The sequence below is a fragment of the Thunnus maccoyii genome, chromosome 5 (assembly GCF_910596095.1).
Source record: "Thunnus maccoyii chromosome 5, fThuMac1.1, whole genome shotgun sequence".
In the NCBI taxonomy this organism is placed as follows: Eukaryota; Metazoa; Chordata; class Actinopteri; order Scombriformes; family Scombridae; genus Thunnus; species Thunnus maccoyii.
Window position 1 is genome coordinate 14,093,738 of NC_056537.1, and position 14,285 is coordinate 14,108,022.

The 14,285-nt window shown below is 39.1% G+C and overlaps 1 long non-coding RNA gene across 6 annotated transcripts in view; it reads left to right on the forward strand.

The window, feature by feature from the left end:
- The first annotated feature begins 4,255 nt into the window (after positions 1 to 4,255).
- Positions 4,256 to 14,285, forward strand: part of LOC121897855 — a 49,650-nt gene continuing 39,620 nt past the window's right edge. For 4 of the 6 annotated variants that reach the window (XR_006096297.1, XR_006096298.1, XR_006096299.1 and 1 more), the window contains exons 1-2: positions 4,256 to 4,382; positions 13,261 to 13,344. This is a non-coding gene — a long non-coding RNA (uncharacterized LOC121897855). Of the gene's footprint in view, positions 4,383 to 13,260; positions 13,345 to 13,824; positions 14,263 to 14,285 lie in introns of those variants that run through there. The other 2 variants (XR_006096300.1, XR_006096301.1) reach the window with 2 other exon arrangements.

Sequence of the window (14,285 nt, forward strand, 5' to 3'; positions counted from 1 at the left end):
CAATGAGCTAAAAGGCTAAAATGCTCCATGTAGCTGTGAGATTTTAGCATGTTAAGAAACCCTTTGCACACTACACTAAGTCATTTCATTTCATGTTGATAAAAATGATGGTTTTATAAACCAGTGTTCATCTTGACTGAAATGTTGGCATCCTGGTCTGTTGTTAGTAAATATTGACAGATGGAGTTAATGCTCATAATAGCTGCATCACAGCAACTACAATCAGCAATCATTGATTATGATTCTCAGCAGTGAGGTTTGTGAAGCAGATAAAATGATACTGCAGTGCTAAATTAGTCTATCAATCGAGTAGACATAAAGATAAACACCAACAATTTTGATCATCAATGAATCCTTTAATTCATTCATCAAGAAAAAAATGCCAAACATTCCCAGCTTTCAGCTGCTTTTTCCTGTTTTATACAATTATAAATGTAATATTTTGGGGTTTGGGACTGTTGGTTGAACAACAACAATTTTGAGCCACCATCTTGGGATCTGCAAGATTGTGATGGGAATTTTTCACTTTTTTCTGACATTTTATACATTAAATGAGTAATCCATTATTTTAAAAAAACCAGGTTAATTGATAATGAGTTGCATCTTTAACTGTCTGTGTTATTAAGGGACTGATATTTAAATTGAGAGGGCTGCCTGAATTCCTTCATTGGGATCTAATGTGCAGCTCTATCAGCTCCAGTAATCTGCAACGTCACTTCCACCAGCCTCTGTTGACACTGCAGACATTAGAGCATCCATTCTTCGGCAAAGAGCTCCCTCATCAGGCTGAAGATTGAGCTGAAAATGTGCCGGAAAACCTGCTGACTGGAACTGTTTGTTCTCACCACAGTTTGCTGCTTTGCCTCTGTGAAGCCTCCCGGCTGTCTTCTTAGTTCAGAGAGACAGATGAAAAGTGGTACTATTGGACCAGCCTGTTGTGCTGGGGAGGTGAACATATTTGGACTGAGGTTCCCCCAGTCGAGCTTTTTGAAAAACAGGTGTTACTTGTTCCCTCTTTCCTGGTTGCCCTTCATCACTTGTCCTGGCTGCATAGAAGTAGTGATTTTTGCCATCTTTCTCCACACCTCCCTCACACTGTTCTGTCAGAGCCTGTTGGAGCTTGTTTTCTCTCATCTCTTTGTAGTTGCTTTTTGCATCTTTAATTTTATTCAGCTCTCTCTGTGGCTGGTTTCTCAAAGGCACACTTTGAGTCTGGCCTAGATCTAACAAATACAAAGTCTCAGATATACATCTAAGCTCAAAAGTTGAACAAAGCTGTCTAGTTTTTGACTATATCAAATATTTCTAAGTTGCTATGCATTCTGGGAAAATTAAGACTTTGGTTTCCAGCTGATAAATTGAGAAATAGCAGAAAAGAATTTAAAGGGATTACTAGGTCTGTAATAAGTCTTTCCTTTCCCTTTGTTTGATCCATAACATTGTGGGTAAACCACACACTGAGCTGTTTTTGTGTTTTTTAGGCAGCAGGTGCTTGGTTGTTGCAATGGAAACAATGCTATTATTTCTGAGGTGGCTTGGTGTATGAATGGCTGACATTGTAGGCTTTCAATTAAATGTTATTTTTGTGGAGCTGTCAAACTCACATTAGACTGTTGTAAGAACAAAACAAAATGCCTTTTTCACTCTACAGATGACAGACTAATCTTTGTGAAACCAGACCTTTGCAAGTGTCATTTTACCATCATCTTAAGGGTGCATTTTGGTGCTCCAGCTATTATTCTGGTACAGGAAAATCTTTTATGACATCTCATTCAGTGAAAATAAAGTGCAGGATGCTCAGTGTTTCTTTTACAGTCATATAATTTTGTATTGTATGGCAGTGACAGTTATGTTTAAATGTTTTTTTAGGTATTAAATCTATAAACCTAGATTATCCTTGCAGTAGTTCACCCATAAAATAACAGAACTGTACTTTCAAAGTAGATCCATCAACACTGTATCGTCATTAGATTTTATGGTAAGCATTATAAAACTGGACGATAAAACTATAAAAAAACTTCTCAAACAATTTGCACAACAAAACACATGATTATAATTTTACAACCAGGCGTATTAAGAAATGCACTTTAAGACTTTGGAAATGTATGAATACTTGTTAAGCTCAAGGTGAGCCGAACAACAGCCAGCTGACTTCTTTTAGTTTGCCTGCCTCATTACCAAATACTGGAGCTCATTACAGTCACAGCAAATAAAATGTGCAGCTCTATTGCGTGTGCCATATACCGTATGCCATGCCATGGGCAATAAAGAATGGTCAAAAAACAGCTGAACAAACTGAATCATAAATATACAAAATTCCTGCACAGCATCTAACAAATCAAGATATACTTTTGAGCTGTTCAGACACTTATAAGAATAATATCCTCTCTTTGGCTTTTATTATAAATTTTAAAACAAACTTGACATTATATATGATATATATTACTTCTTCTAACTGGTTGCTTGAAATGTTAACCTTATTGTACTATGTAAGAATCTCTGCCAAATGTCTAAAATAATAGAAATATTAAATGATAGATGATAAATTCAGCCCAGGTTGCATATCTGTGTTTGGTGGCCGGTGCTGAATGTAAGAATGTAAGTTATATAATTCATCACATGAGGGCAGTAGTATTCCTACTACCACTCCTCCATTCACTGCTTGTAAATTTAAATGTATATTTTCCTCTTAGCATTACCAAGAAGGGACCTTTGTATAGAGATTGTGACATAAACATGTGGAAGAACTGTACAGGAATACTGTATGTTGCTGGTGTGTTTTTAGATCATTTTAAAAACGAACATTGTTAAGCACATTTTAGTTTTCTTTTTCGATTAAAAATTAGAAGTTAACATTGCTGCTTGCCACTTGTACTGTAATGTACTGTAACACTCTGTATGCAAATGTTACATGGTGCTCTTTCACTGACTTTGCAAATATATACACTGTATATATACAGTATATAAATACATATACAGCGGCTCTCAAGAGGGCTGAATTTTTTTGCTTACAAATTCAAGAGTTGACTGAAGCAAATTTGACATGACTATAAGGCTGGACCCTCAAATTAAAACAGCGTGTCTTTGGTATTTTAGGCACATTTTGTGTTTGACCTGCTGATCAGAAAGTAAGCACCAGTAGCAGTCAGTGTGTCAGTGTGCCCCCCCCCCCCCCCTTCCCTCCCATTTGAAGTGTCTGCTTTGGTTCAGGTCAAGATCTTACTGAGAATTTAACAGCTGCTAAGTGTTACTGGTGGTCAGCACGAGCAGCTCCTGATCCCGGCGGTTTACTCTCTCCAGCATGCTCAGGTCACATCACATGTGAGTGGTATTAACACAGGCCTGAGGTGTGCAACCCTCCTGGTGGCATCATAACAGACAATATAGTGTAACAGCTGTTTAGTAATATTGCTGTCATTGCTTCTTCCTCTGGGAGCATGAAACTTGAATCAAGTTTAAACTGGTGATATCAAACTGAAAGCAGCTGAATTTCAAAATCTGGCAAAAATCAACTTGATGCAAATGTTGTGTGTGGACGTACTGAGCTGACTTTGTTTGTTATATATTTATATATATCATACACATTAAAGACCATTTTCACTTTACTGAACAAATAATTTATTCTGCTTTGAATTTGCGATATGAACTGACAACCTGTGGTGAAACTCCTTTCAGAGTGTCTTTGATTATGTCAGCATTTTCCATCTTAATTGTGGCCACCAGAACATCCTCGCAAACGCTTTTGGATCTTCTCTATAGTAACAAATCTTAACAGAAGAACAAACACAGAACATACAGCACATTCAAGAACGTTTTTTTGGTTCTCAGTATCTTACCAGCTAACGGGGTGGAATTTCTAGTCTTCCGACTGCCGTTAGAGAAGCTTGTGTAAAAGACCTTAAAATAATGTTTGATTTTTTTTTTTTTTAGTTTGGGGTCATTACGAAGGATTGATGTTGAAGTATTTACCTCTTTGCTCTACTGCAGTCTTGCACCACTACATCTCTTCTTTCCTCATAAAAATTCCTACCAGGAAAATGGGAGAAGAGAGCGAAGGATGGGGAGGAGGAGGGGCAGCGGGGCTCCGTGTTCAGTTTGTTTTAGCCCCCTGTTTGGAGAGGAAACTTTCATTGCTTGATGATTTATGAGTGGTTAGACTCCCAAGGGAATTAGAGGGTCCCTTTTCCTGCATGTAATAACCCACCCTCTAACATAAAACTTGCGTTTCTCCTTTGTGTTGTGTTTATCCAGTGTGAAAGGTGTTAGGTCCGGTGGGGAGTTGAAGGGCCCGGAGAAGCCCCTGAGGACCGTTCAACAAAAACCATACCAGGGCAGACAATTCACATCTGCTGCGATGAGACCACAAAACCCATCGTGAAAATGTGAGAATCTGCAAAAAACACTCAACAACACAGTTTGATACACAGGACATGCAGTAAGCCAAATAATGCTGCAGCGCAGTGGATGCAAGCCTTGTTCTTGTGGTATAGAACGACTGAATTGTCCCATGTGCTACTGAATCCCACAGTACCAGTGGCCTTGGACTCGACCGGGCAGCCTTTATGACGCACAGTGTGGTGCCCACGACCCAGCATGAAACAGGAAGTGAGCTGGGAAGCCAGGAAATTAGTCTGTTGGGATGCGTCGTTTCTCAGGCCGAGCATCACCACTGTCTTGAGAGATCTCTTGTTCTGTGTGACTCACTTGCGGAGCATGTGTTTTTAGTCCACAGGACTTGGGTTTAGCTGATGACTACAAATAGATGGCCCCAGCTATCCCGTGTGAGAAGACCACAAAGTGCTCTATGGTTACAAAGAAGTAATGTTTAGCGGCCAGCCGTCAGCCGAATGATAGTGACTGTATGATCTCACTTCATTTTTTCTCATTAGTTATCTCTTTGTTTTGCAGAGTTTTCACTTTCTCTGTTCTCTCTATGTTTCTGTGGTTTCTGTGCCACAAAGTTTCCTCACAGCTGGAGGCTAATGCAGTGCTTAGCTCCTCGTTGCACACCAGATTTTCTCACCCTGTGGCCTTCGCTGTCGAGTCTTCATTCGGCCTGTCAATCAGGTCCGGAGTGACCCTGTGCACATGAGTCCACAAGAGGTCAACTGTTGTGTATTTCTGACCTTTGAGCTCTGCAGCAGGAGGGCCTCTGGTGCAAATGCACTGAACAAGGCTGGACTTGAGTGCACAATAAATCAGAAGGATGCTTCACCGCCCCCATATTCACAAGATTCATAATTGGAAGCATATTGCCGAGAGGAAAGACAAAATGCTGCTCCGGAGTAAAGAGGTTGAGGGGGTTAAAAACACAACCTGATAACGAACTTGACGGGTGTTAAGACGGAAACGGTGAACAGGCTGCCGATTTTAGTATGTTGACTCCTAAATTTTAAGGTGCTGTACACAGGCAGAAAAAAAGCTAGAGGAATCAAAAGGGTGAGTCATTTCATTGCTACAGCATGTCAGCTGATAGTTGAAGCATGTTTTTATCAGTCATATTATTTATTTGCTACCATATGCGCCTTGTAAATACAGAAAGAAAACTGCTTTTATAAAATTAACCAATCTTGTCTTATATGTAATGATTCTGAAAATATGCACTTTTATATTTGCCTGTTACTTTAACAAAGCTGCTTTTCTACAACAATACATATAAACGCTGAGTGATGATTTAACCCACTAACCCAGCAGTTAGAGCCACACTGTTCACCTCTTTTAGCCTGCCCAAACCTACACCCATGTGTCAGTACCACTTTAAATCCTTTCCCTCTCTGTTTATGTTAGCATGTCAGAAAGCCACACTAGACATTTCCACACTCTAATAAACTGGAGTTTTATTAGTGGGAGTCAGTGAATGATGTGAGCAGTCGTGAGGCTGTCTCCATGGTTACAGACCACAGAGATCCCTGTCGGGCAGCTGGCAGACCGTTGGCTGTTCGGTGACCAATGTCGGCTGATGGGAAAATGGGGAAGAGGCTGGATACCAACCACAAATTAACAAAGCATGCTAATACCTTCTCAGACATGGGAAGATACTTGCTCGGATAGTCTCATTTTGGAGCTGGCATTAAGTTTTGAATCTAGCCTTGCACAGTGACTAATTGAATCAGTAGGCCTACTTTTGGGTATTTAAAAACAGAGGTTCCCAGCCTTCTATTGACAGTTTCATTGTGGATACAAAAATAACACAAATAAGCCTTGATACCTGATAGGAATGAAACATAACTGTATTTACTCTGTATTTTATTGTGGTTATTTACCTAATTAAAAAATACAGATAAGACGTCCCAGCAACACTCAGATAATGGCCTTTCAAAGATTTCTCGTACTGCTGAATGCTGATACGTAGTGATGACTGGCTACTTTGCATACCTACTTTATTTCAAAATCATTGCATTGCTGCAGGGTTATGATTGGGAACCCCTGATTTAAACATTAGGTCCTTAGCACACCTGAATCTTAAGTGAGGAAGAAGAGGACCATTTAGTCTACGAACAAACGCACACGCTGTCTCTTACTTTCAAATACACAATCTAATAAGAGCATGCACACATTTTACAGCTTCTATCAGGTATCACAGCAGAATTTTCAAATTTACAACACTGCAGATATACTCCATAGTATGGGCATCAAAATAGATGAAACTGATCTCATTGGTATAGTTGAGTTGTAGATAAGATGATAGAAAAGGCTGGCCAAGAGCCAGAGAGCCCATTAGAAGAAGCAGAGGGAAGTGAGGTATTCATCCGCCGCTCTCAGTAAATCTGTTATATCATCCCTGATATAGTCCTCCTCCTACACTTCCTTCCTATTGAAGACACAATGACATGCAAATACACATTCTGGGTTTGATTTATTTCTGTCCTAAAATGTGCATACTATGTCCCAGCAAGAATCACTTCAAAAAAACATTTTTAGCTCATGCAGTACCATCCTGTCTCTTGTTAATGCTTTGGGTTTGTTTTTTTTTTGTTTTGTTTTGTTTTGCTTCTTTACTTGGTTGGCAAGCGCTGCTAAAAACAGATGTTGCTACTTTTAGATCAGTGGTATATTGAATTTATTTGGGATTGGTTTCTTATGTGTGTCAAAAGCTTAGCTAAATGTGAGCTGTTTACTGGCATTCTCAGCTTGTAATGAGGGACGTTTTACTGGACAAAGTGATGTATGTTGTGTTCCTTCCTCTTCAGCCGCCTGCTCCTCTCCACAAAGCCGTACTGAGGGGCTGTAGTGCTGACTTATGGCCACAGCAGGAGACTGCTCCGTCTTTTATGTCCCTTAGGACAGCATCAATATATCAAGCTTCCGCTGGCTCATTTGATTTATGACAAGATGTCACTTGAAGTTATTTGAATGAGGTAGACTTTGGTTTCATAGTAGCAAACATGGCCTGTGTGAATTTACATGTCTGAGTCTGTTAGGAGATTTTTTTTTAACACTGGTCAGCGTGGTTGTCATTTCCCTTTGGCTCCAGTCCTCTACAGTTCATAGGAGTCTCTTCATTGGTCCAAAAATGAGTGCAGATTTACTGTGCAAGAACCAGCATCATTTTCAAACCAAAGGGATCATTTAACAGTGTAAGCCAAAGTGTCAGCTCTAAAATATGACCTATAAGAATTTTTTTTTTGGTGAAAGCTGATATAAGCACTGATTTACAGCTTTGGCCTTGCTAACGATGGCCCTTAATGAGCAGCTCAAGCATCCACTTGTTTATGGAGCAGACTGACTGACAGGCCAACCGATGAAAAAATAAAGTAGTGAATGAGGAATTGGATCTGTCCCCTCTCTGCCATATCAGCAGAGCCCTAATGTAGTGGGGTGAACTTTGAAGTGCCCTAATGGTCTTCATGGTCCCTTAACCATGCAGGCTTCTATTAAGGGTGTCAGTGGAGCCTGGCTGGAGCAGCGTGACCTATTAGGTTTAATGAGTACTGTTCAGGGCACAGTGGGCTGCTCTTCTTCCTCTCTGCGAGTGTTTATTTATCTCATCTACCCACGTTTTAGACTGAAGGGGAGTGCAGAGGCAGGGGGAACGTCTCTTTAACTAGCACTCCGTTTTGTCGTTTAGGTTTCTGATTTTATCAGTCTTGAACCCCTAACTCAGTCTGTGTCAGCAAGATGTCTCACTGGGGTTATGATTGGTGCCTAAAAGTCTCAATTTGTTCTGTTTGAATATATTCTGATGATTTTTCATCAGCTATTAAATAATAAACCTGGTGATATTCTATATTTTTTCTTTTCAACTAATCCCAAGAAATGAGCCAAAGCGACAATGAATTGAGCCACACAGTTGCACTGAACCACATTTAGTCCCGTTTGAGTATGATTTACTAAAAACTAAATTGCTTAGCTGTTTTAGGAAATTACTTGGCCTTTTTAGAAAATTAGCTATATATTTGTGACAGTTTTTTAAAGATTAATGGCTTCAGTAGGACCAAATGGGTTTGGGGCTGAATGCCACAGACAGACTTGGGAAGTGTTGAGAGACATTGTTGGCTTTGGTCTTTTCATGACATTTTTTAATAATAAGAAAAATATAGTGTCACTTTGTCCTTTAACAGTGTGTTGTAAGTGCACTGTAAAACTTTTTAATGTTTTGAAGAGTTCTATTATGATTATTATTAACATTTAGAGGACATAAAACAGGAATTGGCTTCAGTCTGATAAGTATTACATCTGACATGTTTAAGCCTGTATTGAAGCAGGTCCTCTTCTGTCCTGCCATTGCAGTCCTATTGATAATATCCAGTTCCTTGACTAGAGCTGGAGGCATTAGTGGGTGACAGCAAGCTTCTCATGAATGTCCCATTCTCGTGCGATCAGATCACTTCAGTTAAACTCTTGCACAACTATGGAAAAGACAGCAATTGTTGCTGGGAGCAAGCAGAATTGGGAGAGCTCCAACATTCTTTGCAGGGCAAAGACCACAGTGATGGCAAGATGTGAATTGGCACAGGTTGTTTTGTTTCTTTTTTTTCCTGGCCCTGCCTTCCCTTTGTCTTACGTGAGAATTGTCCTAAGTGGTTATGCCTTCTGTGGAATATCTTAAACAATAAAGAGGTGGATTGATCACAGACATAGTTTTTGTTGTGTAGGCACAGAGTTTCTGAAGCACTTATGAAAATATTTTTCTGAGGACTGTTTTGTTGCATGATTGAGCTTGTATTGCAAAAACAAAGAACATCTGTGTAAAATGATGCAGCATACTGTATTGCATGACAGCTTTCTCTTGCTCTGGCCATAGCTAGACTATCAGCCAAAGACCACCTGGAGGTATTTAAGGCCCATTCAAACTATTAGGCTTAACTTTGGGCCTAATGGCTTGGGCAGAGCATCCCATCTGGAAGCTGCTGATGCGGGAAAAAGAGTGGTATCACATATCTTCCACCTTCCACCACACACGCACACAATCTACTTTAGCTCCCAGCACAAATACAACGAAAATGGCACTCATCAGTGTGAGATCTCTATCCAGTAAGCTAAGACTTTCATTTTAAATGATTTTATTTCATCTGCAAACTTAGATTTAGTGTTTTTAACTGAATCTTGTTTGCAAACTACTTTTAAACTTGACGGTCTCCATCTGATCATATTTACCATCATCTATCAGCATCTATGGCAGAATTCCCAGAATTTTTTATCAGCTCGTTTTCAATTATGACAGAGTATCTTGATCCATATTGATGACTCCACTAAAGTTCATGCTACTGAATTTTTAAACATCGCTATTTCTTTTAACTTTAAACAGTATGTGTGTAGACAAACACATAACCATAGTCATTGGTACACTGTACCTTGTGTTTAACCTGGATGTAAAAATATCCTCTGTGGAATTACTGGATATGACTGTATTCAATCACAAATGTCAAGTTTTTAACTGTGACTCACCAGTTATTAATACTGTGCCAGCCCGCTCCTCGTGCACTCGCATCTTTAATGAGCGAAGCATCTTAAAGTTCTGTGCATTGTTTGATAGTCAAAGCCTACACCTGTCTGAATATTCCCACATCAATGAACTGGCTGACTGTTTCAATTTTTCAATCTGCTTGTCTTCACTAAATATTATTGCACCTCTTAAATTTAGCTTTAAGTCCTCAGAAAGAAAGCAGCCTTGGATAAATGACAATATTCGCAGCTGTAAAAGGGAATGTAGGAAAGCACAGATGGAAAAAAATTCAGTCTCCAAGTACATTACAATATTATGAAGGAGTTATTATTACACTTTAACAATACGGTTAAGGATGTGAGAACACACTATTTTTCAGAACTTATTTCTGCCCATTAACATAACCCTAGATTTTTATTTAAGACTGTGTATCAGTTGGTAAATCCTTGTGCCCCAGCTGAAGGTGATGCTGACTGAAATGTATTTATCTTATTTTACTGATAAAATTGAGTCAATTAGAGCCTCTATTACCCCCAGTGCCTCTTACTCTGATGTCCTTCACCCACAACAAGATAGTTTGAACCAGTTTTATCCGATTACCTTGACTGAACTTTTTCAAACAGTATTATATATGAGAGTGTCTTCCAGCCCTGTTGATGTAATACCAACAGTTTTTACTAAAAGTAATGAAATCTGTCTGTCTGTCCCTGTTTGCTTTCTTTTTTTAACAGTTCCTTGTCTAATGGTTGTGTCCCTGATTATTTTAAAACTGCTTGTGTGCACCCACTGTTAAAAAAAAAACCTTGGCTGGATCCTTCCCTCCTTCAAAACAATAGAGAAATTTCCAAGTCCGTACCTTTTGTATTAAAATTTTTTTGAAAAACTAGTGTCCAAGCAAAAACAGTGTCCTCTGCACTGGAAAATAACATTTTTGAAAAGTTTCAATCTGGTTTCTGGAAGTATCACAGCACTGAGACTGCCCTGCTTAAGGTTACCAATGACTTTTTAATGACTGCTGATGATGGCTGATGATGGCTCGGTCCTTGCACTCCTGGACTTTGGCGTAGCCTTCGACACATTCAATCACAGCATCTTGTTGACATGATTGCATCATTTCTGTTTTAGCCTCTTTGCACTGGCTCTCAGTATGTTTTAGAATAGATTTTAAGATCTTACTGATTACTTTTAAGGCTCTTCATGGCCTCTCTCCCTGCTATATTTCTGACTTCTTATGTACCTCTACGTACTTTGAGATCCTCGGGCAGAGGTCTTTTACCTGTTCCAGACACCTTGCTGAAAACTAAAGGGGACAGAGCGTTTGCAGTCAGGGCTCCAAGACTCTGTAACGATCTGCCCAAGGAAATCAGTTCGGCTGAGTCTGTATTCTCTTTTAAGTCTCCTCTTAAAGGACCAGTACGTAGGATTTTGTGGCATCCAGCAGTGAGGTTGCAGATTGTAATCAACTAAATACCCCTCTCCTCACCCTCCCCTTCCAAGCGTGTAGGAAAACCTATGGTGGCCACGAAACTCACGAAAAATGCAAAAGGCCCTCTCTAGAGCCAGTGTTTGATTTGTCCATTCTGAGCTACTGTAGAAACATGAGGATGCAACATGGCGGCCTCCGTGAAGGAAGAGGTAAATGCTAGATTAGATGGCCAAAAGGAATGAACTTTCATTTCACTTTTTAAGATTAGTGTACAAATCTCGCAAGAGCTTCGCAAATTGTCCCTCTGGCCAATCTAATCTAGCACCAACTAGAGGAGGAACCACTCCCTATGTAGATATAAAGGGCCAATTCTAAACTAATGAAATCACGATGATTCTTATTTTCAGGTGATTATACACTAATGAAAACATACTTAGGAATTTTATATTCCATTTCTGCCAAAATCTTACACATTCCTTTAAACCATATTTTTATCCGAGAGCCTTTCCTGATTTTACTTGAGTTTCAATTTTCTTTGAACTGTCTTTTGTCTTTATGTCTTTATTCTTGATTTTTCCTACACTGAATTGGTTTTTTATACACAAAATTTTTTTTAATATTTTCTTGTTGTCTGTTTTATTTTTGCTGCCTTTTTGAAGCACTTTGTAACGTGGAGTTTGAAAAGTTCTCAATAAGTAAAGATTGTCATTATTATTACATGAAATATTTCTAGTATGTTCTTATGCATTTTGATTGTATTAAGCTCTTTATTTCATTTCCTATCAGCATGTGAGTATTTGTGTATTTTCAGTGGTCTTATGCTGTATGTCATTGGTTAATGATTCGTAAGCATAGAAAGTTCATAGGTCAATTTTGCTTCCATGCAATGCGCAGTGGAACAAAACAGTAGAGTTCTTGGCCTGTACACTTTTGCTACGATGAAGCAATGTGTTGCATGTTATAGATGTGAAAATTACATGTGACAGTGTAATATAATCTGCTCCATCAGGATTGTGTGGGTGGGCTTTGATCAGATTTGATTGACAACATGAGCAAACAAATCCCACAACTATGATCAGATTTAGATTCAAATATTGCTAAATCCTGGTTGGTGTATAAAAATATGTGATCACTTTTTTTTCAGCTAAGCTCAGCCCACTTTGCACCAGTGAGAACAGCACAAACAAAAACACAAATACAGAAATTTCTCATGTGAAAGTGTTTCAACTTTGGCAGGAAATAGTGTGATCACATACTGTAGGACCTCAGTAAGAGTAAGAAAATAATTTTAGAAAGCAGGTTTTCAGGGCCTGTAAACAAGAAACTACCTGCAGTCATTCAACCGTGTTGGAGATTCATTTATTTCATAAACACTTCAAAACCATCATCAACAGAAACAGCAAGTTACCTCTGTACAAACAAATGTCCAGCACCTTGAGCAGATCTCAGTGATTCTAGTCACGGTGCTAAATATGGATGGGTTTAGGAGATAGTTCTTGACTGTTGGGACACAAAACCACACGCCTCTGGCTTTTGCAAAGAGACTACCGTCCCAGTAGAAGTAAAAAAAAAAAAAACAACAACAACAAAAAAAAAACAACTTCTCCAAACTGTAAGTGCAATAACTTATTGCAATGGCACATTATATAAATCACAATCAGAAGTAGAAATACTTGATTAATATACAAAAAGCAGCTTAAAGCCATAAGAAAATTAGAAAGCATTTTCAACTTCAGTAAAAGTCCAGAGCAACTCTTCAGAATAACACACAACATAATTTTACAATTCTTGGCAATATTACTGTAATACTTCATTGGTTTGTCTCTGGAGGTCCATTATTTGACAAATAAGCAAAACAAATGTACAAGCAAAAGAACAACATCATCTATATCATTCATATTCACACAATACAACGTTATAACCATGAATTTCAATTGCTTCATTTCAGTAGTATCAACATGGACGGAGCTGCAGAGGAGTGGAGCACTGAGGGAGGACCAGCGAGAAGACAAAGTACAATCCGCCTGACAAAGTAGGAATTCAGTCACACATGAAGTCATGCATACATTTATTTTGACCACATCCTGTTTTTATCTTCAAATTTGGATTATAATGTTGTTTTTTTATTCCTCACATCCATCATAGTCTTTATTAATTCAAAATGTTTCTGCTGCACCGAATGGAGTCATGGCTCAATCATAGAGGCCTTCTTTGATAATTTATCATCAGCATGAACAGTCGTGTCAAAGTAAACATGTTTTCACCTAGTTTACTTGGAAAGGGCTCAATTTGAGGGCGATAACAATCTACAGTACCGGTCAAAACTTTTCACTGATGCTGTATTTTGTCACTGAAGAAATTTGGATCCAATTTTTAAATGTTTTTCCTTTCCATGTAAAAATGTACATATTTGTAATTCTTTCAATGATTTAAAAGGAGAAATTGTTTAAGATACTAAACACTCAAACAGTAGAGCTGTAATGAGAACTCATATGTTACAATGATCAACCAGCCACGAGGAGCAGACCCAGACTATCCTGCCTTCATCCACACAGGGGAAAGAAAAAGGATATGTAGCCCAGCGGGCGTCATAGAGAGATCAGCCAAAAGACTAATGAAGCCTGTCTCTAGCCTCAGCCTGTAGCCCAGCTCTGGTGACAAGCGTATTCCGGCGGGGTAACACACAGAGACACCCCTGCAATCACTGGACATACTCACCACATTCCTGCAGTCCAGCTCTAATGTCATCACATTACCTAAACATTACAAAATTCTCTTCAGGACAATTAGGGCCACTGATTTGGCCTGCAGTCTCTGGCATGTGACGGATTCTGTGAGCAAGTTTCAGATCCAGGAGTCATCTCTGCTGAGCCTGCGTCTAACAATGAACTGATTATTACAGCGTGTGTACAGTATGTCCTCACCATGTACGCTGTGATGTACTTTGGTGTTCGCAGGGTATGACTGCTCACT